Below are 27,420 nucleotides of genomic sequence, written 5' to 3'. Positions count from 1 at the left end.
AACAAAAATAACAAAGAATTTGAATAGCAACCCAAATGTAAAATTTTAAATTACTTATCTTGACATGTTTTAAAACATCAAATAGCCAGAAGACTCCTAATACCACCTGTGCAATGCAAACAAGAAAAAGCTATTAAATATCAGTATCACTCTCTCTCCCAAAATCCCCCACAGCAAAACATTTGCAAGTAAGTTAACAAATAGGGCACAATGTAAATATGTCTTTCTGGGGTAATAATTTTATCTACTGACCAATGAGTGAACTCCAAGTAGTCAGAGCAATTGTGTAAAGGAAGCTTCAGGGTAGATGATATGATTTGTATATCTTCAAAATGTGAAAATAAATGCAAGAAAAGAAGAAAATAAACCACCTTTATATTATTTTATAAACTAATCTTCATGTACCAAAAGTTGGTAACTCATGTAAATTTTTTGTGCCTTCATATATTTTTTATTTTATTCTAGTAAACATGCTATTGAACATTTTATATTGTAGTATATTTATTTTCCCCATAATTTAAACTCATGACATAGATTTAAATTTTTAACATCTATCAACCAACCAATAGAAATTTATTCAGAGTCTACAATGTGCCAGGCTTTGTTCTAAGATTTAAGGGAGGCAGGGGTAAGAAACAAAACATTGGTGAGGAGGAAAAGGGGGAAAGAAGGGGGAAAAAGTTCAAAGGGGGTAATATGGGTAAATAGAATGGAGGGAAATAGACAGTTAGTAATAACTGTGAATGTGAATGGGATGAACTCTGCCATAAAATGGAAGTGAATAGCAGAGTGGATTAAAAACCAGAATCCTACAATATGTTGTTTACAAGAAAAACATTTGAAGCAGAGAGATACACACAAAGTAAAGGTAAAAAGTTGGAGCAGAATATATTATGCTTCAGTTGAAGTTTAAAAAGCAAAGGCAAAAATAGATCTGATTAAAAGAGATAAGGAAGGAAACTACATCTTGCTAAAAGGTACTATGGATAATGAAGTAATATCAATAATAAACATGTATGGGCCAAGTGGTACAGCACTTGGAGAAGTTAAATGAGTTACAAGAGGAAATAGACAGCAAAACTATACTAGTGGGGGATCTGAATCTTCCCCTCTCAGAATTAGATAAATATAGCCTCAAAATAAATAAGAAAAAAGTTAAAGAGGTGAATAGAATTTTAGAAAACTTAGATATGATAGATGTCTAGAGATAATTGAATGGGGATAGAAAGTAATATACCTTTTTCTCAGTGGTACATGGTATATATTCAAAAATTGACAATGTATTAGGCCACAAAAAGCTCATAGCAAAATGTAGAAAGGAAGAAATAGTAAATGCATCCTATTCAAATCATGATGCAATAAAAATTACATGTAATAAAGAGCAATGGAAAGGTAGACTGAAAATTAATTGGAAACTAAATAATCTCATTTTAAAGAATGAGTGGGTCAAATAACAAATCATAGAAAGAATCAATAACTTTATTCATGAGAATGACAATAATGATACAATATACCAAAACTTATGGGATGCAGCCAAAGCAGTGCTTAGGGGAAATTTTATATCTCTAAATGATTACATGAATAAAAAAGAGAAAGAGGAGATCAATGAATTGGGCATGCAACTAAAAAAGCTACAAAAGCAAATTAAAAATACCCTAAATTGGAAATCCTGAAAATCAAAGGAGAAATTAATAAAATTGAAAGCAAGAAAACTATAAAATTAATCAATAAATCTAAGAGCTGGTTTTATAAAAAAACAATAAAATATATAAACCTTTGGTTAATTTGATTTTTAAAAAGAAAGAAGAGGGGCAGCTAGGTGGCGCAGTGGATAGAGCGCCATCCCTGGATTCAGGAGTACCTGAGTTCAAATCCGACCTCAGACACTTAACACTTACTAGCTGTGTGACCCTGGGCAAGTCATTTAACCCCAATTGCCTCACTTAAAAAAAAAAAGAAAGAAGAAAACCAAATTACCAGTATCCAAAATGAAAGGGGTGATTTCACCCCTAATGAAGTGGAAATTAAAGCAATAATTAGGAACTATTTTGCCCAACTGTATGCCAATAAATTTGACAATCTAAATGAGATATATAAATATTTACAAAAATACAAATTGCCCAGGTTAACTGAAGAGGAAATAATGGTACCTACTTCCCAGTGTCATGGGGGAAATTGGTGGTGGGGGTCCTTAGGTATTCCTTGTTAAAGAATTATACCCTCTCACACACAATTTCAATTAGAATAAAATAATCATTTATTTAGGTCTAGAAAAAGGAGACCAAGAGATAAGCCAAGGACTTCTCTCAAGGGGAGATAGTTTCAGAGACATTGTTCTTGGAGATACCTATCTCCTTGAACAGGAGAAAGGTAAAAACTTTTATAGATGGTAAATGAGGTGATCACCTGAGCCCTTATTGGGGGTGGGTTGGGAGAAGTCAGGTGAGGGGTATTTTTTCTGATTTCTGGAGTTATCTCTGTCCTCTGGCACTGACTGACCAGGCAGCAGCCACACTTAATAGTTTTATCTCTCTTAATTCTCAAGGTATTATATGTCCTTTAGTTTAGCTGGCCAATTTATGTCCCAACACCATATCACTAGGGTTGTTGTGAGGATAAAATGAAATCATATTTGTAAAATGTTTTGCAAATCTAAAAGTGCTATATAAATCTAGTTGTCATTGACTTGAATGTGTCAGGGGTATGACTGAGACCTCCTTGTTTTTAACATTTAATTATATATCTCATTCTTAAAGTAAAGATCATTAAAGGTTATATTGATAATGTATAACTGTGACATATATCAATACATAATTCAAAGAATTAAAACTAAGGATTAGTCAAATAGCACTGTAGAAGTACATAGTACATGTAAATAAAATAGATTACAATCCAGATACAAATATTCAAAATAAAAGTTGTATAAAGGCTATTGCTAAAGAAATATATGATTCAAATGAAAGATAATCTAATGACACAGTGAAAATAAGGGAAAACTTCTGTAGAATTGATGTGCTCCATTGATGTGCAAGAAATAGTGAATGGATGTATGAAAAGTGACTGGCAGTTTGTATGTGTCTACTGTGGAAAATTCATCAGTGTGAAGGAGATGGATAAGACACACAGAAGAGATAGACTTAAATTGTATGTTTGGGGAAAATAGCTATATTAATAATGTATGGTTAAAGTCAAAATAGACTTCAGTCTATTTAGTTCTAAAACATTTATCAAGAGAGAACACATTTTGATTGAATCAATAAAATCAGAACTGTGAACAAAGTCTAAACACTTCAATCAATTTAAAATTGTAGATTAAGTGGAGAAAAACCTTAGATTAATTGAAGTGACATTGACTCAAAGAGTATCCAAATGGCCTCAAGAAATGTTGTCATTCCCCATTAGCTGTATATACAACATTGAGGCAGATTTAATGTCCTTGCTAAGATCCTGAGCAAGAATCAGCTGGGGGAGAAAAGCAGCACCCTCATTCTTAGCCTTGTCTGCTGTTTCAATATTCTCCCCAGTCTCCTGATTAGAGGACTTTGTGGGCTTCAATGTTCTGGAGAATTTTGGATTTTTCATTTTACCATTGATAGCCTAACATTTTCTTAGGAATAGCTGACAGTAATTTCTGATTAATATCCAAGGAAATACTAGATGAAATTTCAAGACTAAACAAAGAAACCAGATAAAAACAAATAAATCTTGAAGATTCCAAGAGACTTTAGAGAAGTGTGAATTATTCCTTTCTTATGTCTTTCTATACTCTAGCCTACTGTCCATTGGACTTTGTGAATTAATGTAGAAGAATGTGTCAAAGACTTGGGTGTGGGGGAAGCATGGGTGGGAAATATTTTGAGTAAATATACTCTTTAGCAGTTTAAATATCCTTTTAACAAAATCTTAATTAAGTTTCCTTGGCTGATATAATAATCTACTATCATGGAGAAAACACTTTGTTGGAAGTTTATGAGCAACATCATAGGAAAAACAAAACACTCTGGGCCAATTTTAGCACCCATGGTTTCTATGTTCTGGGGCTTCAGCTCATCAGTGTGAGTAGGAATTAGGATAGTAATTATAAAGTATGTACTCCAATGAGATCTCTGATCCATTAGCATATTATAATTTTTGACCATGGATATTTATGATTTTCCTTTCAAATTTAAAATTAGTATATTTGAATTAGCCTGTTTCTTTTCAAGTCTATGTTTTTGTTTTTGTTTTTGTTTTTCATTATACTATAATGTTATGTGCTATAAAGGACCATGAATTAGAAAGTCAGAATCAGATTCTGGGTAATCTTTTCCAAGACAGAACAACTCTGAAGGTTTCTGTTTCTTCTTTTAAAGAGGAAAACTCTAATGGATCTTCTAGGACTTCAATTTTAATTTTATGATTCTATGATTCCTAACAAGGTTTTTGCTACTTCTTTCCTTCAGTGTGTTAGATTGGTATCAGATATATAACATGATCTCCATAAAGGTTTAAAGAAGCTCTGTCTAATAGTCACATCTGTTCAGTAACAAGGTTCTCTATCTACTTTCATGTGTTTTTTATAAAATGATAATTTCCATTAGTAATGTTCAATATCACAATATTTGAACATCTATAACATGATAAAATGTAGTCTGAGGAACAAACTTTTGTTTTGATATCTTTAATTAATTGAGATAGAAATCAACTTTAAACTATGCAAATAACATAAGTGAACAAAAATAATGATTGTTATGCATAAATTTATGTTTTTTTCTTATTTTGTGATTAAATATGCAATCAATGATCCAGGAAGGTATTTGGATAACTTTTAGAGGCAAAACTGCAAATGTCATATATATGAATTTATATATGCAAATAGGTATAATCTTAAAAGTATTTTAGCTGTGAATTTGCTTGAACTTTTATTTCAAACTATATGCCTTTTTTAAAGCAAAATTAATTTGGATAATAAAAAGTATAGCTTAACCAAGCCAAAATTAAGATCATTTTAACTTTCTCTGAATATATGAGAAGATATAATTCAAGAGAAAATTGATGAAAAAAGTCCAAATATGTAATTATAAATATGGAGTTGAAATATTTCAATGTAGTAACATTCAACAGCTCTTTAACCTGTTTATCCAAATAATGATGTAAGTGTGGTACATAAAAGAAAAAAGAGCTCTTTTTTAAAGAAGAGAACCAGAGAACTTGGATTCAAGTTATGTCTTTGTTGCATATTGGCTGTGACCCTCAGAAAAGCACTTAACCATTTAATGTTCTAGGCAAATACTCAAGACTATAAGTTGCAAAGATGTTGCTGAACTACCCTGGCATTTTGCTCACCCAAGATGTCCTTTTAAACTAAAATCACTATTCCTATCAGAATAATAATTTCATATGAAATCTTAAGAGCATAACAATTACGTATACATAACATTATTCACAGGAGCAACCTAAAAAAGGTTATATGTCTGGTTGTGAAGCAAAGTATTAGAAAAATGTTTTGTTTTTAACCATGTTGAAGTAATGCTTTTTTTACATAGTTGGTATATAGCAGGTGCTTAGTAAATATTTATTGAATTCAATAAACATGAGCATATGTGTGTGTATGTGTGTGTGTGCACATGTGTGGATTAGATTATAAGATCCTTGAAAGCAGGTATTTTCTTTTTTTTTCTTTCATTTATTTCAAATTGTATTTTTCCCCATTTACATGTAAAAACAAATTTAATGTCCATTTAAAAAACTTTGTGTTCTAAATTCTCTTCCTCCCTCCCTCCCCACCCACTCCCATGAATGCAAGCAATTCAATATAAATTATACATATGTAGTCATGATAACATTTCCATATTAGGTTGTAAAGGAAAAGAGACAAAAAACTTAAGAAAAAGAAACTAAAAATATATGCTTCAATCTGTATTCAGATACCACCAGTTGTTTTGTTGTTGTTTATTTGTTTGTTTGTTTTGCAGGGCAATGAGGGTTAAGTGACCTGCCCAGGGTCACACAGGTAGTAAGTGTCAAGTATTTGAAGTTGGATTTGAACTCCGGTCCTCCTGAATCCAGGGCTGGTGCTTTATCCATTGGGCCACCTACCTGCCCCCCACCAGTTCTTTCTTTAGAGATGGTTCATATTTTTCATAAGTCCTTCAGAGTTGTCTTGGATAATTGCATTGCTGAGAATAGCTAAGTCAGTCACAATTGATCATCTTACAATATTGCTGCATCAGCTCATGTAAGGCTTTCCAGGTTTTTACTGAGAGCAATCTGCTCATCATTTCTTCTTCTTCTTCTTCTTCTTCTTCTTCTTCTTTTGTTTTTTGGTTTGGTTTGGTTTGGTTTTGGTGAAGCAATTGGGGTTAAGTGACTTGACCAGGGTCACACAGCTAGTAAGTGTTAAATGTCTGAGGTTGTATTTGAACTCAGGTCCTCCTGAATCCAGGTCTGGTGCTCTATCCACTACACCACCTAGCTGCCCTTGCTCTTCATTTCTTATAACACAATTGTGTTCCATCATAATATCATCCCACAATTTATCCAGCCATCCCCCAAATGATGGGGATCTCCTCAATTTTGAATTATTTTGCACCAGAAAAGAACTGCCATGAATAATTTTTGTACAAATAGGTCCCTTGACTTTTTGGTTTTTCATCTCTTTTTGTATACTGCCATAGTACTGGTATTAGAAGGTCAAAGAGTATGCATGGTTTTATAGCCCTTTGAGTATAGTTCCAAATTGAGAGCAGGTATTTTCTTTTGCTTTCCTTTGTAAACCAATGCTTAGCACAGTGCCCTGCACATAATAAGCACAAAAAAGGTTTACTGCCTATATGAGATATGTGTATATATATGCATATATACAGATTATACATTTTAGAAGCACATATATAGTATACACATATATTATATGTGTTTATACAACATATAAATTGTGTATACTATGTAGATGTTCTTTTGTGAATATTATCAATTATTAATTATGGATGAAAATAGAAATGAAATAAAGTCACAGGGTAAAAAGTCAGTTGAAGTAGGTGAAAAGGCAAAGGAGAATTTATGGGTATAATTTTAACTAGTGACTTCTTGACAATATACAAAGACATATGCTTTTATGTATTATGTGTTGTTCTTGTAAAGCAAGGCAAACTTATCTTAAATGGAATTTAGATCTCTCGTTCCCCAAAGGGGAAGATCAGAGAACTCAAAGGCCAGTTCTCCATAGAACACAAAGGCCAATTTTGAGATTTAAATACCTTCTTCCTAAAAGGGAAGGAACACCAGAGAAAGATGAGAAAGATAATGCCTGTAAAAAATAAAAGAAAGGTTTTTATTAAGTAGTGAAGAAAATCAAGCATGATCATGGGTGCTATTTAGCCTACTGCTGAATAGGACACCATAGGATAGATTACAGGGGTTTTTATACAGTTTAAGCAAAGGCAGACAGGAAATCTGGAGGAATTTTGGGTTTAGAAAGGCCCACTACCAAAGGGAGAGGAAATATTTGAGAAATTCCAGGAGTGCAGGATGTGGCACTTCTAATACACAAATCAGAAGGCAGTCATGGTGATAAGCAGTTCAGTTCAAGGCTTGATTATGCTCAAAAGGATTGTCCCAAAATCAGAGAATAGCTGAAGGTAAGGTCCATATCCATAGTCACATATCGTTCAGTAAGATAAAGGCAAAGGTTTCAGGGCTACTGATTCCTTGCCTGTCCAGCTGGGTTTACTACCTGTCATACAAAGGGCAAAATATTGTAAGTGAAGACAGTTGTTCTAGTTACCTGGATAATTGAGGGGGTCAAGCAAATCAAGGTACCCATTTTCACATTCCTTTGTGAGAGGTCAGCCTGAAGCCACACAACTTGTCTTTGGGAAAAAGTAATTTCATACATTCATATTTTGTCAAGGTATGAGCACTAAATTTTAAAACAAATATATATATATATATATATATATATATTCATTCAATGGATATTTAATACTGTTATTAATACTGAAAAAGGGTTTATATCCAGAGGAGCTTGTGGCAGGCTTGTCCCATCAATTTTCAGGTTATTTTTTGTCCTGTGGTATACAATCTTTTTAGTTGGCTGGTCTATCTATTGTCCGTCATTCTTGCTACATCATCTGTCCAAACTTTTCACATAATAGATGACTTATGATACAGCTGTCACCCCTTACTACTTCAGTTATCAATCTGTCCTATAATTTCAAGATAGATTTTGCATGCCACTCTTTCTATTACTATCAGAATTAGTGAGTTGAGCTCAGGGAAAAATAGTTCATTAAAAACAACCACCTGAAATCAGCAGTAAGATGCTAACCGGTTGTTACCAAACTCTGTTTAACTGGATTGAATTGTTTGATTATTTTTGTTTTGTTTAACCTCATTGATGCATATGACTCAACTAGAGACTGTCAGTTTACTCTGTCAATCAATTAATAATAATAATAAATATTAAATATGTCAGACACTGGTCTTTGCTCTATGTAGCCAAATATAAAGTATGAAATAGTTCCTGCCATCAGAAGACTAACATTCTGTCTGGGAAACAGATTGTATATATCAAGTAAATATAAAATATGTGCCAAGTAAATACAGACATTTGGAGAGTTGGGTGGAGTCACTAGAAAATGTCAAAGAAGGATTAGCTTAACATGGCTTATGTGTTGATGTTTTGGTATTACAGTTTCTCACTCTCCTCCACCCTACTTCTCAGTGTATTTATTGCTCAACAATCTTTCTGAATCTGAGGATTATTAAATGTTTCCACCTTCTACATTTGTAAATAGGTTCACTCTAAAGTCTACATTCATCCTATCTTCTGTCAGTGACATCCTTCATAAACGTTCAACTTTGCTACCATGATTCTATCAGCTAGATCATTCTTCTGTAGCTCTCTCTCTCTTTTTTTTTTTAATGAGGCAATTGGGGTTAAGTGACTTGCCCAGGGTCACACAGCTAGTAAGTGTTAAGTGTCTGAGGTCAGATTTGAACTCAGGTCCTCCTGACTCCAGGGCCAGTGCTCTATCCACTGTGCCACCTAGCTGCCCCCTTCTGTAGCTCTCTTAAGATAAAGCTCACTAGGGGGTAGCTAGGTGGCACAGTGGATAAAGCACTGGCCGTGGATTCAGGAGGACCTGAGTTCAAATCTGAATTCAGAAACTTGACACTTACTATCTGTGTGACCCTGGGAAAGTCACTTAACTCTCATTGCCCTGCAAAAAAAAAAAATGATAAAGCTCAGTTGATATCATGTATCATGAGTAAACAATAAGTCCTTCATTCTTTCTACTGACTTCCTTCCCAAACTAAAATTTGATAGTTGTGTACTGTACCTCTGCCTATGGGGTAGCTTTTTAAGTGAACAAAATAAATAAAATTTTAGCACTTCATTGGCATTTGTTTTTTCTTGCATATACTAATAGATAGATCCACATTTTCCATGGTGGGGGCAGGACACCTTTCCTTTTAAATTCATTTCCATTTGTTATACTCATGAGTGTGAGAATTGGAGTGCCACCATCCTGCTGAGAGGGACATTGTAAGAATCAAAGTGCCCCCCCCCCCCCCAAAAAAAAGAAAAAATGTGACTTTGAGTCTGGAAGTTGTCTGGCATCTGGAAGTTATGCCTACAGAACTGTCTGTTAGTGTTGTCAATCAATGCTGCCAGCCAATTAGCTTGGAGCTGCATGTGAGGATGGCCCTGCTTCCTGCTTCATAGGGGGCTTCTGGGAGAAACAGCAGGGGAGCTGGGTCTTTTCATTCAGGAACTGGCTATTGGAGGCAGGAACACACTCTTTCTCCCTTAGATAGCTAGATGAAAGCTGTTTCTTCTCTCTCTCTCTCTCTCTCTCTCTCTCTCTCTCTCTCTCTCTCTCTGCTCACCCCTAATACACTTTATTTATTTATTTTTTTGCGGGGCAATAGGGTTAAGTGACTTGCCCAGGGTCACACAGCTGGTAAGTGTCATGTGTCTGAGTTCAGATTTGAACTCAGGTACTCCTGAATCCAGGGCCGATGTTTTATCCACTGCACCACCTAGCCACCCCTGCAATACACTTTAATAAATGCTTAATGCCCAAAGACTTGCATTAAAGTTTCTAATTTAAGGTGACCACTCATTAGATTTTTTAAACAACACAGATATTTTAGGCTTTACAAATAAGCAACCAGCACTCTGAGGGTGTTTGGAATAGTTTATTCAAAAATAATAACAAGAAAAATGGATATGTTTGTCAAGATTGGCATGTCTTGATGGCAAGTACACAAAGATTGCTAGCTTAGACCAAGACAAAACCTTGGGAAAACAGAATGTCATTTTAGGTCCTTTTATGAAAAATTGTAAAGAGAAAAAACAAAACTGAAATCCTCTCAGCTATTCAGCCTGTCCTGTTCTTGTTGCTATTTTAATGAACAAAACATTTCTTCTACCTCAAGGTATTGCATTTTTTTCTTTTGCCTCTAAGGCTTTCCCTATCCTGTTCTGAAATAACAAATGCATTCTGCAATGTTTAAAGTTTGGTTTATGTCAAGAGACTGTGAGAAGTTATTGATTTTTTTGTGTACTAAAACAAAACAAAACAAAACAAACAAACAACAACAACAACAACAAAACCCCAATCCTGCCTCTAGGCCAGTGTAAATATTACATTCTTTTGCTTTCAATTTCTATTTTAAAACAATATCAACATTATTGTATTTTTTTCTTTCCACATAATTCAATACAAAAGCTGAAAAGGAATAATTCATTTTAGATTTATAATTTTTAAAAAACCACCAAGTTCAATTGCTTTGCATTTGTCTGAAGTTACCAGTAGAGGAAAGATCAACCAAAAAAAACAAAGAAAAATGATACTCTAACCTAAGGATGTGACCTAGTTTTCCTTTGTCTATATCTGGAGACTATTGCCCATTACTCTGGAGTGGCATATTTCTTCTTGGAAGTTTCTCTTTCACTCTTAAAATTTGACATAAGTGTTAAAACTATACCAGAACATTTTTTTCCTCTTCCATTCTTGATGAATTTGACAGGTTTAAGAATTCACATTTTTAATGATGAACTTTTTTTTTATTCTCTCACTTGTTAATTTTCTTTCTTGTTTTATTTTTACCTAATAGTTGAATTCAGATATGCAGAATAACGTGGGCATTGCTGATTGGTTATTCTTGCTAAGGCATGGCTGATGACTTGGAATTTTTAATTGGGATACCAGGACAAATTTTGTTCTTAGAAAATTTAAATAGTTGTACAGGAATTTAGAAATGTAATACTAGGAACCAATGATTCAAAAAACATTTGTAATGTGCCTACAGTTTGCCAGGCATTGTGAATGCAAAGACAAAATGGGTGATAGAATGTTGAGTGCAAGGAAAATAATGAAGACCAATTTAATTTTGCTTTAGAATTCATGGTGAAATGTGATGTATTAGAATATTTAAATATGGTTTTGAGCAAGATTATGAAGGATTCTAAAAATAAATGAAGGGGGAGAAACATCTTTCTTCTCAAGAAAAGAGTAAGAAAACAGAACATACCTTTTACTTTCTTCCAGATAGATAATGGAATTAAAATGAAAAGAGAAATGTATTTTTAATATGGACATGAGATGTGACATGACATTATATTACACACACACACACACACATATATCTATATATAACTTATGTTATTACCTAGTAATTGACAAATTTTGGAAAAAACAATATGCATACTGCTGATTATTAAACATTTAAATAATCAGTTGTTTTAATAACCTATTTCTATTGATTTCCAATTATAGTCAATTTGAGGAACTCTAACTATAAATAGAGTTCTGGACAGTTTATAAAGTCATATAAAATTTGAAGTTATTCTTACTTATGTTTATACCATTAAGCTAAATTGTGTAAGTGCTTCAATCAACACAACACTGAATGGTCACAAACTTTAGAAAATGCTCTAACAGGAAAATCAAGTTTTTTGTAGGTTAACACAGATCCAGGAGAGAGAAAAAGGAAAAGGGAGTGAGTTTAAAAAGAAATGGATTTACTATTCCCCAAATCAGTGATATGAAAGGAAAAAAAAAAAGAAGTTGCATCAAAGAGAACTCATGTAATTGAAAATGCAATGCTAAGTGAGGAAATATTTTGCTTAGGCAAGATGAAACAAGATTCTAGGTAAATCATATAGTCGTGTCTCATTCTTATGTCTTTAAAATGCTATTTTGAAATATAGAGTTAGATTTCTTTTTTTGCATGGTTTCAATGTTAGGCATTCACATTGTTACTCTCAGAGATTCTTTCCATTAGAGCATGGTACTTCTTTGGGAATCTGGAAGGGCAAGAAGTCCTCTATGTATTAAAATAAAACAGATGGCTATTCAGTCCTTGGAAACTCTATGCAGATAACCATCTGCCAGGGTGTCAGAAATGAGGATCTTTGTAATCTTAGAAACTCTACCAAGTAAAGGCAATGCTATAAAAAATAAATATTTTTGGAATGTTTTATAAGCATTTTATTGAATACATCATTAGGTGGAATGGTGGATAGAGTGCTAAAAATTTGGAACACCTGTTTGAATTTCACCTCTGACATTTAGCAGTATCATGACTCTGAGCAAAGCACTTTAACTTCCTCTGTTTCCTCATCTGTGAAATGGGGATAATTATAGCACCTGCCTCATTGAATGATTATGAGCATCAAATGAAATTAAATACACACATCACTTTTCAGGCTTTAAAACATCATATTAATATATATTTTAAACATTAATATTTAAAACAAAACATTACTAGTACTATTTGTTGTTTTTTTGGTGGAGCAATGAGGGTTAAATGACTCGCCCAAGGATACACAGCTAATAAGTGTCAATTGTCTGAGACTGGATTTGAACTCAGGTCCTCCTGAATCCAGGGCCAGTGCTTTATCCACTGTACCACCTAGCTGCCCCTGAGTACTACTACTATTCATAAAAGCCCTGAACACCAAGTTAAATATTTTGTTTATATAGAAATTATTATTTTCATTTTTTAAACTTAATTTAAAATTATTTTGTCATATTAAATGCAATACTAGGTTAATATAAGTATCAGTAATATCATGTATAGAAACTGATTAAGCTATAAATTGCAGTACAGTCTGTTCTGTGCATTACTTAATAAAAATTAAATATTAATTCAACTTTTACACAAAATTTTAAATAGTGCTGTCAGTTCAATTTCAACAACATAGTGAAGAGATAAAATGATGATCTAGGAGTCAGGTATCTTGGCTACGATGCTTCCTATGTGATCATTGCCAAATTATTTAAACTCTCTGAAATTATATTTCCTTATATGGAATATATGGGAGAATATCTTCACCACCTCTTTCCTATGGTGGTTGTTGTGAGCCAATTGCTCTGTCAGCCTTAAAGCTATCTAGAAATGTCAGTTATCATGAATCCAGTCAAGTTGATTAGTCAATCTGGTTTATTTTTCACTGAAATGACCCATTATTTGGCTAAATTGACTGAAATGATTGTTTACTTCAACATGTGTCTAGGCAGGTTCACTTGCAAATCAATTTAAATCAGGAATCAATTACTGGTGCTCCTGTATGTGTTATTCTCTTGTTTAGTTTTCACCACTCCAAATATGTAGAGTCATTTTTAAGTTCATTTATTGGCAAAAACAACTCAATTCGATGTGAGAGAAATGATTTTATCGACAAGTGAATTGAATATAGAGAAAAATTATAACTATGAGGGAAATGGATGAATTTGTGGTCATCATTTTTCAATTAGCTAACCAAAAAGAAAATAGAAAAATGGTATAACTTTTTTTTTTTCAGAAAATAATTAATTAATTAAAAACATAGCGACACTCAGGTCAAGATGGTTATTATTTTCTAAGGGATTTCCCTCAAAAGTGGGAAAAAATAGACTAATCAATATTTTAACATCATTTTCCTAAATATTAGTTAACTATTAAATTATTTAGATGAATTATATCTATTAAGGAGAGACACAGAAGGGTTGCTAGTTTTTGGTAGGCATATATATATATATATATATATATATATATATATATATATATATATATATATATACACACACACACATATATGTATGTACATATATACATATATACATATATATTGTTTATAAGTTTAATTACTTTTCTAGTATCTTTTATGAACTGCTATTTCTCCTCTAGTCAAGAATTAAAGGTCAAAAACTTATGGAAATGATGCTTATATAGATGGATTTTGACAAGTATTTAAGTGTATTTATGTGTTAGGTTGTAAATTTTACAAACGTTAGGACTTTGCCTTGCAGATTCTAAATCAGTGCATTGCATTTAATTAATGGTTATTGAGTATGGCTTTGATACTATTGTCCATGCAGAATAAGCATATGTGAAAGTTAATTGGAACAATAAATATTTGTCATAGAGTATTCTCCTTGCTAAGACATGTGATCAGAAATCGAGTCAAGCAGTTTGAAGGGCTCATAATTCAAACTCTGAATTAGCCAATATATGGCACTCAGCCCCAACTACTATCTCTCTAAGTCTTTCTTATTTCCATTGTACAAAAGCCACTCATCTTTCCTATAGAATGATTGATGGGTTGCCCAAGTCCTGGCAGCTTCTCCTGCACCAACATGGTATCCCAACATGTTAAGAATTTTCTCATTGCCTCCCAGATTCCAATGTAAACTAAATGATTATATATTAAATGCATATTATAAAATATGCATTATATTCTTTTTTCTCTATTTGCAATCACCATTCAGTGATATTCTAATGTTTCATGTCACTTTCCTCAGTTCATATGCACTCAGACTTTTAATAAAGTATGACCACACAATCCTGCTTTGTCCCAGACCTTGTATATAAATTAGATTATTTTCCAAGTATAGAGAAATGGTGTTGCACATTAATTCCCTTTTCTCAGGTTTAAAGAAAAACAGAAAACAAAAGTAAATTTGTATAATTCAACATCATACTCTCAAAGGAATCACAATCACTTCCAGAGCGGATGTTGGTCCTGGTTTTACACCCACAATGAGTATTTTACTTACATATAAAAAGGGGGGTTTTGAGAAAATTAGATCTAAAGCCTTTTGTGGTTCTGAAAATCCATGGTTCTACAACCTTTACAACTGTTATCAGTTTCAGAAATATTCTCCAAGAGTATCTGCTATCTTCAATACAAATAATACTTGTTATTTAGGCTAGTCTTCAGAAAGTAGATATGATCAAGAAATATTATAATTGATGTGATTTGTTCAATAATTCTTCCAAAACAATTGAATTTATAAATTATTAGGGGAATTGAATCATGTCTTTCTCTTGGTGTGTGTCTGTCTATAGATAGAATATGTGCATATCTGTCTAGAGATAGAGATAGAGATACATATAAACAGACACATACACATAGAGCTAGAGGTAGAGAGAGACACAAGCACATTGTATTTAATTGATTGGAAGGACCACTAATGTATTCTCCTATGAGAAAACAAGAAATGAAGGTTTCATTTTAACAATCCAAATAAATAAGAATTTATTAAATGAATAAAAACAACAACCACAAAGTGTCCTTATTATCAAAGATCTCACAGTCTAATGGGAAAGAAAATGTGAAAACAATTATGTATGTTATTTTGTTCCATGTGTCAATTGAATGGTAGATATAGATATGGGTATAGATTATATACATGATATAGATATTGATATAGATATAGATAATAGATGAAGATCATTATAGAGATACTTATATGTATAGGTATAAATATAATAAAATGGAGAGAATAAGTGGATAGAAAGCATTAGCATTAAGAAAGCACTACCTTCTTTTTGAAAATGGGATTTTAATTTGGATTTATAGGAAGCTAGGAAAACCAAGAGTCAGGGATGGAGATGAATAATTTTATGGAGGATAGCAAGCAGAACATTTGTTTTGATATGTAGCAGTTATAGTGTCAAGGTGGGCAAAGGAAAAGAATAAGACCATATGTTTGAAGTTGGGGGGTGGGATTGGGATTCATGCTTAAGAAGGCAAAGGATTAGGAGGGTCATTCCAGTGAATCACAAATATGCTTTCAGAAAGTCGGAGGATATTGGATGAGTCTAGCACTGGATAACATCACAATACATGAATTACCTTTTTCTGAATAGATCAGAAACAGCTTGGTATCAATGGGGAAATCATGTCCTAATCATCTGTGTAGTCACATAATCTCCTGGTTAGAAAAAAAAAGGGTCAAAATCAATACCACATTAAAAGAAGGTTAAAGATGGGAAAAGGACACTGTGTGCAATTATAAAAGCTCCAGTCTGACCTGTTTAACAAAGTTGTTGACTTTGAAAAATGGGAAATGGATAAATTAAAGGAATTAATCTCTTAATTGCTAAACCCAATGGCCTTTTCTCAGTCCTCATTTATCTTGACCTCTGATGCTTTTGACACTTTATCAAGCAACTCCTCCCAGATTCTATCCTTTCCCAGAATTTTCTCCTTGTTATTCTCCTACTTGTGTGATCACCTTCTCTCTCGGTCTCCTTTGCTGGATCATTCATTATCTTGCTCCTTTCTCCTACCTCTTGGTGTCACCCTTGTCCTGGTTAAAGTTCGTTATTATTTTTCCTTTTATACGTAGAAACTATTGGCTTAATTATTATCTCTTTGCAAACGAGTGACAAATCTATAAACCTAACCTCATTTCTCTAATCTCCAAGTAGTCCCACATCACCAATCTGAATTTTGGTATCTCTACCTGAATGTCTTATTAGCACCTCTAACTTAACAAGTTCAAAATGCAAATCCTTATTTTTTTGTGAAACATCCCCCTCTTCCTAACTTCAAAGTATCAACATCCTCCAGTCACTTATTCACACTTTCCTAGTCTCTTGAGTTTCCCTCAATTTCTATATTTAATCAGTTGCCATGTCTTGTAGAGTATATGCCAATACATTTTCCTGACCTGTCCCTTTATAACCATACAGTCACAAGCATTGTGGAGATACTGATAACCTCTTGTATCATAACAATACCATCATAATTGGCCTCCCTGCCTCAAGTCTCTTCCTTTCTTTAAAGTTTCCTTTCTTCTTATTCTTTATGTGTGTTTGTTTGTCTGTTTGTTTGTTTTGTGGGGCAATGAGGTCTTCCTATCCTTTACAATCAGTCAAATTGATATTTCTAAGGAACAATTATGACCATATTACTCTCTTGCTAAAAGTGTTCCAATGACTGTCAATTGTCTTCAGAATAAAACACAAATTTGAATCTTTCATTTAAAGGCAATTAAAACTTTGCCCCCCACACACACTTTCCCAAGGTAACTACTCATCATTTTCCCCTCAAATTCTTAAATTTCTCTCAAATAGATGTATTTACTGTGCTCTATGTATGTGTTTATTCCTTTGCATAGGCTGCTGCTCATTTATGGGATGCCTTTCCTCCTTTCCTCCCCTCAGAGAATCCCTAGTTCTAGAGATGCTGAATTCAGATGTCACTATAATACTTATTATATGTGAACATAAGCAACATAATTAAATCCCCTAATATAACCAAACAAAACTTTCCATATTTATTATTAGTGCATATTTCCATTACTTTGTATTTGTTTTACATATATTTAGTAAATTTTATATTGCTTCAAATTATCTTAAGTACACCTATCTCATAAAACCTGTCTTTTCATCATTAACCTTTTCTCACAAAGTCTGCAAAACATGGAATAATGACATTCAATAAGGATTAAAACAGCAGATGACCAAAAGTATAGTGAAAGATTCATCACAGATATAAGTAGGTTTCAGCCCACTATTTCAAATACCCCAGGCATGCAGGACTGACTTCCATTAAAACTTATAAGTACTATAGGAAGGCTTCCAGTCAGGCTTAAATTGTTTCATCTGGGTTTTACCACTTAATTTGACTTATTTTTCATTCTGCTATAGTGTTTAAAGGTTTTACTACAATTTGCTTAGTGCTTTAATTTTCTAATTGCTTTTTTATATTTTAAAAACATTATTATTTATATTTAATCTCTTTCCATTACTTGTAGGATTATAACATACAGAGTTATTACTTATAACCCTGTTTTCTAATACCTGCACTAAAATGTAGTGCTTTATTATTTCTACAGAGTCAAGAACAACAAGTAAGGATCCTAAGAGGCCAAGTAATATACTTATATTCTATAAATCTGAAATTGAAACAATGTATATGTATCAATTCTTTGCCCCAAAGCAAAGAATTGGCAATTCCATTGGAAAATTGATAGCAAAGTCTTAATATAGGAAATCCTAATTTTCTAGAAAAAAAATTGAAAATAATAAGTATGGCTTTTCTAAAAATAAAAAATAATAACGAGGCTATAGATACTTCCCAAAACATTATTTTGGCAATATAGTTTCATCTGGTGACAATATTTTCCAAATATTGATAAAAATTGCAATAAGTTAGATCACACTACTACAGTTAAAAGTTAAGATGTTAAAACTAAGTGAGTAAATATCAAATGTAACTTATTTCTACAATTAAGTATCACATACTTAGATGATGATTATGAAATTACATCAGACCTTCACTATAGCCCTGCATTATACAAATGGAGTCTATTTTTTTAATTCTTCACTAGAGAGTATGATTAAAATAAAAACACTCTATGCTTATCTTGCCTTCAAGAAGATCCCATTTTGTCAACAATAAGGATGGAACTATGGGTTATCTAGTAAATTAAAAGCCACCAGACTCCACATGTTGCACAAGAAAACTCCACATACTCAATAAGAGAATATTTAATAAAAAAGGATAATAAAATGATAAATACAATATGATCATATCCTCATGAGATTTTCATGGACTGATAAAATTTGACAAGCTAAAAACAGATAGAAAATGACTTAATGTTGTTCCTAGTTTCTATCTCTGCTAAGATAAAGGCAGTAAATGACAATTACAAAGATACTATTGAAGGAATGCATATCCATTCACTAAATTCTCTGTTGTCATTGTTTACATCTATTGAAGCATACTACAAATCAACACCATTCTCAAATTTTATTGTTGTATTTTTTGGTTTTGGTTTTCGTTTTCTGGGGCAATGAGGGTTAAGTGACTGGCCCAGGGTCACACAGCTAATAAGTGTCAAGTATCTGAGGCTGAATTTGAACTCAGGTCCTCCTGAATTCAGGGCTGGTGCTTTATCCACTGTGCCACCTAGCTGCCCCTAATGCTCAAATTTTATGGTCTTCTTTAAAATCAATGATTTTATTATTTAGATGCAAATCTTTTTTATTCATATTATTTCCCTTCTAGATTCAAAATTCTTGAAATTAAGCTGATTTTCTATGTTTGATTTCCAACTTCTGAGAATACATCAAAAATATAGCTACTATGTCACAGGTTTTCCTAGAATTTACTTATTGAATAACAAAGTTGTCCTGGCCAAATTTAGTATGATGAGAGTTAATTGAGCAGTTTGCCATAATATTGGGTTCAGAAAATAATCTGAGACCTCTAGGTCCAGAGGTTCCCCTCCTCCAAACTGCCTTTTTTCAGTTCTATCTCCCAGACTGATAAGAAAGGAGATTAACAGCCTCATTTCCACAAACAAATCAGGTTTTATTGATGGGAACAACAATACAACACAAGTGGAGTTAATAAAGCCAGGGACAATGAGAAAGGGGATAGAGAAAAAGAAAAATATGATCCTCTTCACAGATAGTAGGAATCTAAATTTCTAGGGTAAAAAGGCCCCCAGGTATCTCAAATAAGCTCTACTTCCTCAGCTACTCAGAACAGCTCGGGTCTGGCAAAAACTAACTCAAACCCTAAACTTGTTTCCAGCTAAGCTAGCCTAACAAACCAGCCTTGCTTCAATAACACAAACTCACCACCACCTGGAATCTGTAGTTCTAAGGAGAATCAACCTTGCAGTCACTCCTGGTTAGGTCTGAAGATCAAACACCAACAGCACTCTCTCTCTCTCTCTCTCTCTCTCTCTCTCTCTCTCTCTCTCTCTCAAGCTTCCTTCCCTGTCCTTCTCTGAGTTCTCTCTCCCCTTTCCTGCCTCTCTCACAGGAATGGTAGTTCTATAGTCAGCCTGAGTCTCCAATTGGTTTAACATACCCCCTAGACTGTCCCCATTATAATTTGGCCAGGCCCATGTGGGTGTGGAGGAACTCCTAGGTGGGGGTTAGGCACTTTAGTTTGATACTTTGACTCAGTAAATGTTCTTTGTATTGTTTGTTCCTTTTGTTTGTTCTATTATCTCTTAAAGTATACACCCATCTTCTCTTAGGCTTTTAAAGCTTGCATCTTTTCAGTCTGACCATGATGAAGTAAAGATGGGGTTATAAAAACTCCAAATCACAATTAATTCCTTACAAAGTACAGGAGATATTTTTAAGGGACAGACTCTGCTGAGGGCCTCTTTTGGTCTTTTAAAATGTACATTTTGATTATGTTGAAAGTGAGGCTCATAGATTGCAGTTACCAGAAAAGTTAAGGCAAAGAGATTATTAAACTAAAGTAACTCTAATTTAGAGACAATTTCAAGCTATGAGTTGGATATGATAATCTTCAATGTCCTTCCTGTTTTGAATATTCTGAAATTTCAAGAAATTAAGAGTCATCTGAAGGAAATTTAGAGAAAGTAAATTTCTGGCATAGAGGTAGCAGGCAGAGTGAATAAAGACCTTGCCTTGGAGAGATGAGAATCTGACCTCGTCTTGTTTCTGACATAAATAACATATATAAAGTATATGGTATGCACAAGTCACTTAATCTCTTGGTGTCCCAGAAAATTTCCTTTTAATCCAAGTTATTAATTTTTTTTCTGATTTACTACATGGAAAGAGTTTCCCCAAACCACTGGGGGAAAAAAAAAAACTGGGAGGTAGGGAGGGAGGGAGAGAGAGAGAGAGAGAGAGAGAGAGAGAGAGAGAGAGAGAGAGAATTGTAGAGCTTTTGTTTGTTTATATTTTCCCCTGTAGAAGTCCCTGAAAAAAAGCAGTCATAAAATATGTGTCACAGTGTGATAAAATAAAATAAAACAAGATAGAACCCCTAAATTATTTTTGTAAGTTTATTTAAAGGGATACTACTAAAGGAGTACATGGATTACCCCACCCCTTCTCCTAGAAAATTTGGGAAATAATCCTTGGCAATTTTAATAAATCTGATCAACTGTCACAGAGGGAATCTCAGTGGATTATAGTAAAAATGGGGAGAGAATGAAATCTATCCCAAATGCTAGGGGAGAGAATGACAAAAATGGATGGGACACTCTGGCCCAGAGAATACATTATGCATGTCAAGCATAGACAGCATTAAATTTGGGTGAGTGGCCCTTAAAATAAGTGGGTGACTTTTCAGACCACTAAGGGATATCTGGTAGGTGAGGCCACTTGCCAAGGGACCATAAAATAAATCTTCTGAAAAAAGAATTGCATGCTTTATGCTATGAAATAATCTGCATGAGAATCTGGGGAAAGAGAGCTAGGACACTGAGAAAGGGAACATCTACTAGGCTTTGAGAATATGGTGGAAGGGCAATAAGAAACATGACTGGTTTTTCACATTTTCATGGATTAGCAATGAAGAAAATTCCCAACTACCTAGTACCCTATTGGTAGAAAATAAGGAATAATTATAACATACTTTATAAAGTGGATAGTCTTATTCATTGCTATAACAAATATTTATTATCTTTGTATGAGAGGGGGCAGCTAGGTGGCACAGTAGATAAAGCACCAGCCCTGGATTCAGGAGGACCTGAGTTCAAATCCGACCTCAGACACTTGACACTTACTAGCTGTGTGACCCTGAGCAAATCACTTAACCTTCATTTCCCCACAAAAAACAAATTTGAAAAAATCCTTGTATGAGAGATACCTATAGTTTTATATAAATGATTTCATCCCCACATGTACAAAAATAGTTATATCACCTCTCTTTGTGGTGGCAAAGAACTAGAAATTGAGGGAATGCCCATCAATTGGGGAATGGCTAAATGAGTTGTGGTATATGAATGAAATGGAATACTATTTTGCTGTAAGAAATGATGAGCAGAAGATTTCAGAGAAACCTGGAAAGACTTACATAAACTGATGCTGACTGAGAGGAGCAGAACCAAGAGCACATTGTACACAGTAACAGCAACATTGTGTATCAACTGTGATAGATTTGGCTCTCCTCAGAAGTGCAATGATCCAAAACAATTTCAAAGAACTCATGATAGAAAATGTTCTCAATATCCAGAAAAAAAGAATGGTGAATTCTGAAAGCAGATTGAACCGTACTGTTTCTACTTTGGGGATTTTTTTTCCCTTCTTTTTTGAGATTTCTCCCTTGTGCTCTCATTTTTGTTTCACAATATAACTAATGCAGAAATATGTTTAATGTTATTGTAAATATAAAACCTATGTCAGATAGCTTTCTGTCTTGGGGAGGAGGGAGGGTGGGAGAAAAATTTGGAACTAAAACTAAAAATCCTATGAAAATAAATGTTTAAAACTATACTTACATATAACTGGAAAAAAATAAAATACTTTTATAAAAAAATTTAAAAAGTAAATGATTTATTTTACCTTGTAGAAGAAAGCTTTTTGTCACTACTCCTTGTCTCCTGCTCTTAAATAGGGAGTGGTTTCTCTTTCTTATAATGAACCCATTAGTTGCTAGGCACACTTTCCCAAAAAAGGCCCCCTTTTTCTACCTTCTCTACCCTGTGCTTTCCTATAAAGCTGTTACTTATCTTTCCTAAATTACCACAGAATAATGCTGATTAACTGTATATTCTAAATGAGCCTGAACTTATATAAAAATGAAATATATACTCTAATAAGTTGAATCTAATCAACAATTTCCTTAGTATGCTTTGGATGTGTTTTTGTATCTTTGATTAATTGTGGTCCCATTGGCAGTTAAACCTCTCCCAAGAGATCCCATTCCTTTCAGTCAAGACCTTAGCATCCCATGCTAGAGTTGGTTGCTATGTGTAGATCAATTTACAGCAGTAAAAATCAACAAAATTAGGCTTTAATCTAACTGGTAACACCTATTGAAAGCTGCTGGAGTCCTGAGATATAGGGAAAATTATACTGTGCAGATAACCAGAAGAGACAGAGGTAAGCACTGACCTTGAAGAGCAAATTCTGGCTGCCTTCTCAATTTAAACTTAAAAAAGGAATTTACTCTATAACATCACTTATAGACAGCATATCAGGCTATGCTTGGAGGCCTTCATTAATCAAGAAAACATTTTGGTTTTTTGTTTTGTTTTCCTGATAAAACCCATGGCTTTTGGAGCAGCTCTAGTTTCCCAGAATATTTTTCGTTATTAAGCAAGAATGGTTCCCCCAATAGCTTTGAAACATTTGGTTTTGTTCTGACCTTTAAAAGAAAAGAGAACTATACTAGATTCCTACTGTATCATATTTGAAGTTGTTTTTCTTTGAAGATTCTACATAGTCTGTGCCTATTCTACCTAACTGTACTTTCAACTATTACTATTACTATTATACAGACTCCATTTTAATACAGACATGCTGCTTCACTGCTATGCCCATACCTCCCTTTGTAGCAATACTCAGTCTTTCTACTTGTCTATAATGATGTACTTTCATGTCTCCACTCATCAAATTTTGGTCTATCCATATTTTAAGCTAAATTTCTACATCTTCCATGAAGGTGTTACAGTTTATTTTAATACTGACTGATTTATTTCTGCTTTGAATTCCTATTACATTTATGATTTATACCAAAAAAAATTCATCTAATTTATTGGTTTTCATTGTTCAAAAACTAATACATTGTCTTAATCTTAACTTAGCAATTTGGAATCAAGTTCCATGGGAGCAAAGCTTTGGATTATATGAAAGACGCTAGCATGGTATTGAGCAAATGATAAGGAAGTTAATTAAATTTAGAAACTTTTATAAAATAACTACTGTAAGCAATGGTGGTATAAGGACAAAAAAAAAAAGAAATATGTCTGCCCATAAAAACTTTCCTTCCCCTAGAAGAGTACAAATAAACAAACTCATAATTTATTATTTTAATAATAGTCACCTATTGCATATTTATTGTGAGAATTGGAATGACACTGCCTACTGGGAGGAACATTGTGAGCTCTGGCCTGAAAAGAAAACATGTGACTTAGCATCCAGAAATGACCTTTCTGGGGTTTCAAAGGTCAGATTGGCATCAGGAAGTCATGTCTACCACCTGTGGGTCATGTCAATCAGTGCTTCCAGCCAATTAGCTTGGAGCTGTGTGTGTGGATGGCCCTGCTTCCAGTTTGACAGGGTGCTTCCGGGAGAAGCGGAGGAGAAGTCAGGTCTTTTGGTTTCCAGACTTTGGCTTGGTGGCAGGGGCAGGCAAGAAATGGGGAGCAGGAAAAGCTCATTCTTTTTCCACATGTTTCTTTTTACTAACCCCTAATATACTTTACTAAATACTTAATGCCCAAAGATTGGTGCTATACATTTCCAATTTAACGTGACCACTCATTAGATTTTAGATATCACAGCTAGAATTTTAGACCTTATAGTTTATTCATACCACAGTTTTCCTAATAAAACAATTCTGAGACTGAAAGTGCTCACATGATTATCATATATATGTGTGTGTATGCATACATACATACATACATACACATACATCTTTCTGTGTATGATGTTCATAGAAAAAGAGCAGGATTAATGTTTCAGATGACTCATTTCCTTATGGAATTGCTTATTTGGTCCAGGCTATGGTCATTTCAATTTATAATGGAAGGCTTAGACTTTTGCTGGTAAGCAAACTGTCCCACACAATTTGTTTATGTAGAAAATAATTATGTTGCATGAAATTGTCTTTCCACATTAGGCTGCTGTTGAAAAGGGATGATAAATATAAAACCATCAAACATGGCAAATGTGTTTTCATTAGGAAGCTTTTCAATTGTAACTGTGCTGCCTCATAATCTCCTTATATGGAACCTCTAGGAATTGCAGGCAGATGAGAGGCACACAGAGTGTATGTCTGTTTTTTATCCCCATCACCCCTGAGATTTCCCTACTGCTTCCAGCAAGCTTAAAATAATCTTTACACAAACAAATCTATTCTTTTTTCTTACCCAGTCTTATCTTTCAAACCCATTTTAAGAGTGTGGATATGAACAAAATCATGCTATAAATTTAGAAATGTTCTTGGCTTTATAATTAAGACTTGAATACTAATGTATTCTGTGATTTGGCATGGAAAGTAGAGTAGGAGAGTGCTATACTGATATGGCATATATTGTTAAAAGTTTTCTCCATGATTTTACTAAAATATTAGTCAAGATATCCAATGGTTTATGTTAATATACATGCTACAATCCAAATTTAAATTAATGGCACAAATTCTATTTTAGATTTATCAAAAAAACATAATGGTTGAGTTTTATAAACTGCTTTAGACTATATTTAAGTTTATGTGTCTTTATTTTCACATACAACAAATTGTCTCAATATATTTGTCATGACTACACAGTGGTAACCTACCTAATAATTTGCAATTTTCAGAAATCATTCAAGGCTGAGAGGCTAGGTGGATTGCCCATGGCAATCTAAATAGTAAATGTCAGACCCCAAGGCCAGCATGGTTTTTATTCTGTTGTTTACACTTATTGAAGACTGATAAATAACATGCAGGAAAGCCTGACCCCTTCCCTTTATAAAATTTTTGAGCAGTCTGGACAAAAATCAACTTGTATCACCTGCTACTCAGAATATCCTAATACTCAGAGAAATTATGGTGAACCCCACCCCCAAATTCCACCTCCTGAAAGTACCCCTTCCCAATCCCCATTAATACTAGATACCTTACTTCTGCTGTTTATCTAAAATCTCATCCTGTATATATCTTGTTTGTACATAGTTTCTATGTTGTCTTGCTTCATAAAAATATGAGCTCTGGAAAGCGTGTACTGTTTGTTTATTTTTTTCCTCTTTTTTATCTACAACACTTAGCACATGTGTCTGACACATATTAGGTGCTTAATAAATGACTGTTAGCCTGTTGACTTTAGTAGTTTTATCAGAGTAAATAGGAAGGAAAGACAGTTTAAAATGGGTGGTATATTTTTCAGTCAGCCAACAAGCATTTACTTTTTTCAATCAATAAAAAGGTAGTTTTTCTCCCTCCTACCTCTCTATCTAAGAAAGAAAAACAAAGTCCCTTTTACAAAAATGTATAACCAGGCAAATATAAAACAAATCCCTGCACTGACCTTGTATATGTACACACACATATGTATATATGTATGTATGTACTTACTGTATATGTGCATGTGTGTCTCAATTTGTGCTATGAGTTCTTCACTTATGAGGAGGAAGGTAGCAATGTTTCATCATGTAACGATTGGAATAACGCCACCTGCTGGATACTTACTGTAGAAGAGTTCTGCCCATGAAGGGAAGGTCTTTGAGGGCAAGACCAGGAGTCAGGAAGTGACGCGGACTAGTGGGAGGAGGAAGGAAGAGACTGGCGCTGACTCTGGGGCTCTTTCCTGGGGACGCTGGCGGAGAAGGGAGCTAAAAATGTGCTCTCCCTTTAATAGATAGAAATCTAGGCCTTTCTCTCTCTCTTTACCAAATTCTTATTCTCCTTAATAAATGCTTAAAAGCCTAACTCTTGCTAAAGCTTATAATTTATTGGCGACCACTCATTAGATATTTTAGACAGACTAACTAGAATTTTAGCCCTTAACAGATGGCTGACCACGAAGAGGAAAGCTAAACCTGTCTTCTGATCTTCTGGTTGGGTAAGAAATTTCCCCTACCCTTTAAACTGCTAAGTACTGGCGCACTGGCTGTGTTTTCCCTTTAAATTTTTTCGAATGGACCTTTTAAACTCCCTAATTACCCTATTTTTGATTTTAGTCTGTTTAACCAGACAAATGGGAGATAAGATCATGTTAATGCTTTGTTTTTGTGGATTTTCTATTTTTCTTTTTATTTTTGTTAAAAGAGCCAGCAACTTACTCACACAAGGAAATATCTCTCCCTCTCCCAACCATGCTTTTTCAGAGAAACCTGAAGAGATTCCCGCAGCTTTTCCCAGTTCTAACACTAATTGTTGCTCTAATTTTGCATGCCTGGAGGCAATGACCCACCCTCTAGAAGCTTTTAATCCCCTAGCACCTGGAGGCAAAGTGGGGGAAGAGGAATCCAGGCCTGAGTTCAAAATCAAGTCTGATTCAAATTTCTCTGGTCCCTCCCCTCCTCTCCAGACCCCACCCTCTACTCCTCCCATGGCCAAGCCCATTGCTTCCCTGGCCTGGGAAGTCCAGAGAACTGATGCGCATGCTCAACTTTCTCTAACTACATTTGCAGCTTCAGGCTCAGCCCTTTCCCAGCCTGGCTGTGCTTCTGAGACAACCTTAGAAAGCCCTTTAAATTCCAGATATGCTCGTTTTGTTCATAATTTTG

The sequence above is a fragment of the Dromiciops gliroides genome, chromosome 4 (genome assembly GCF_019393635.1).
Source record: "Dromiciops gliroides isolate mDroGli1 chromosome 4, mDroGli1.pri, whole genome shotgun sequence".
NCBI lineage: Eukaryota > Metazoa > Chordata > Mammalia > Microbiotheria > Microbiotheriidae > Dromiciops > Dromiciops gliroides.
This window is presented reverse-complemented; position numbering follows the sequence as displayed.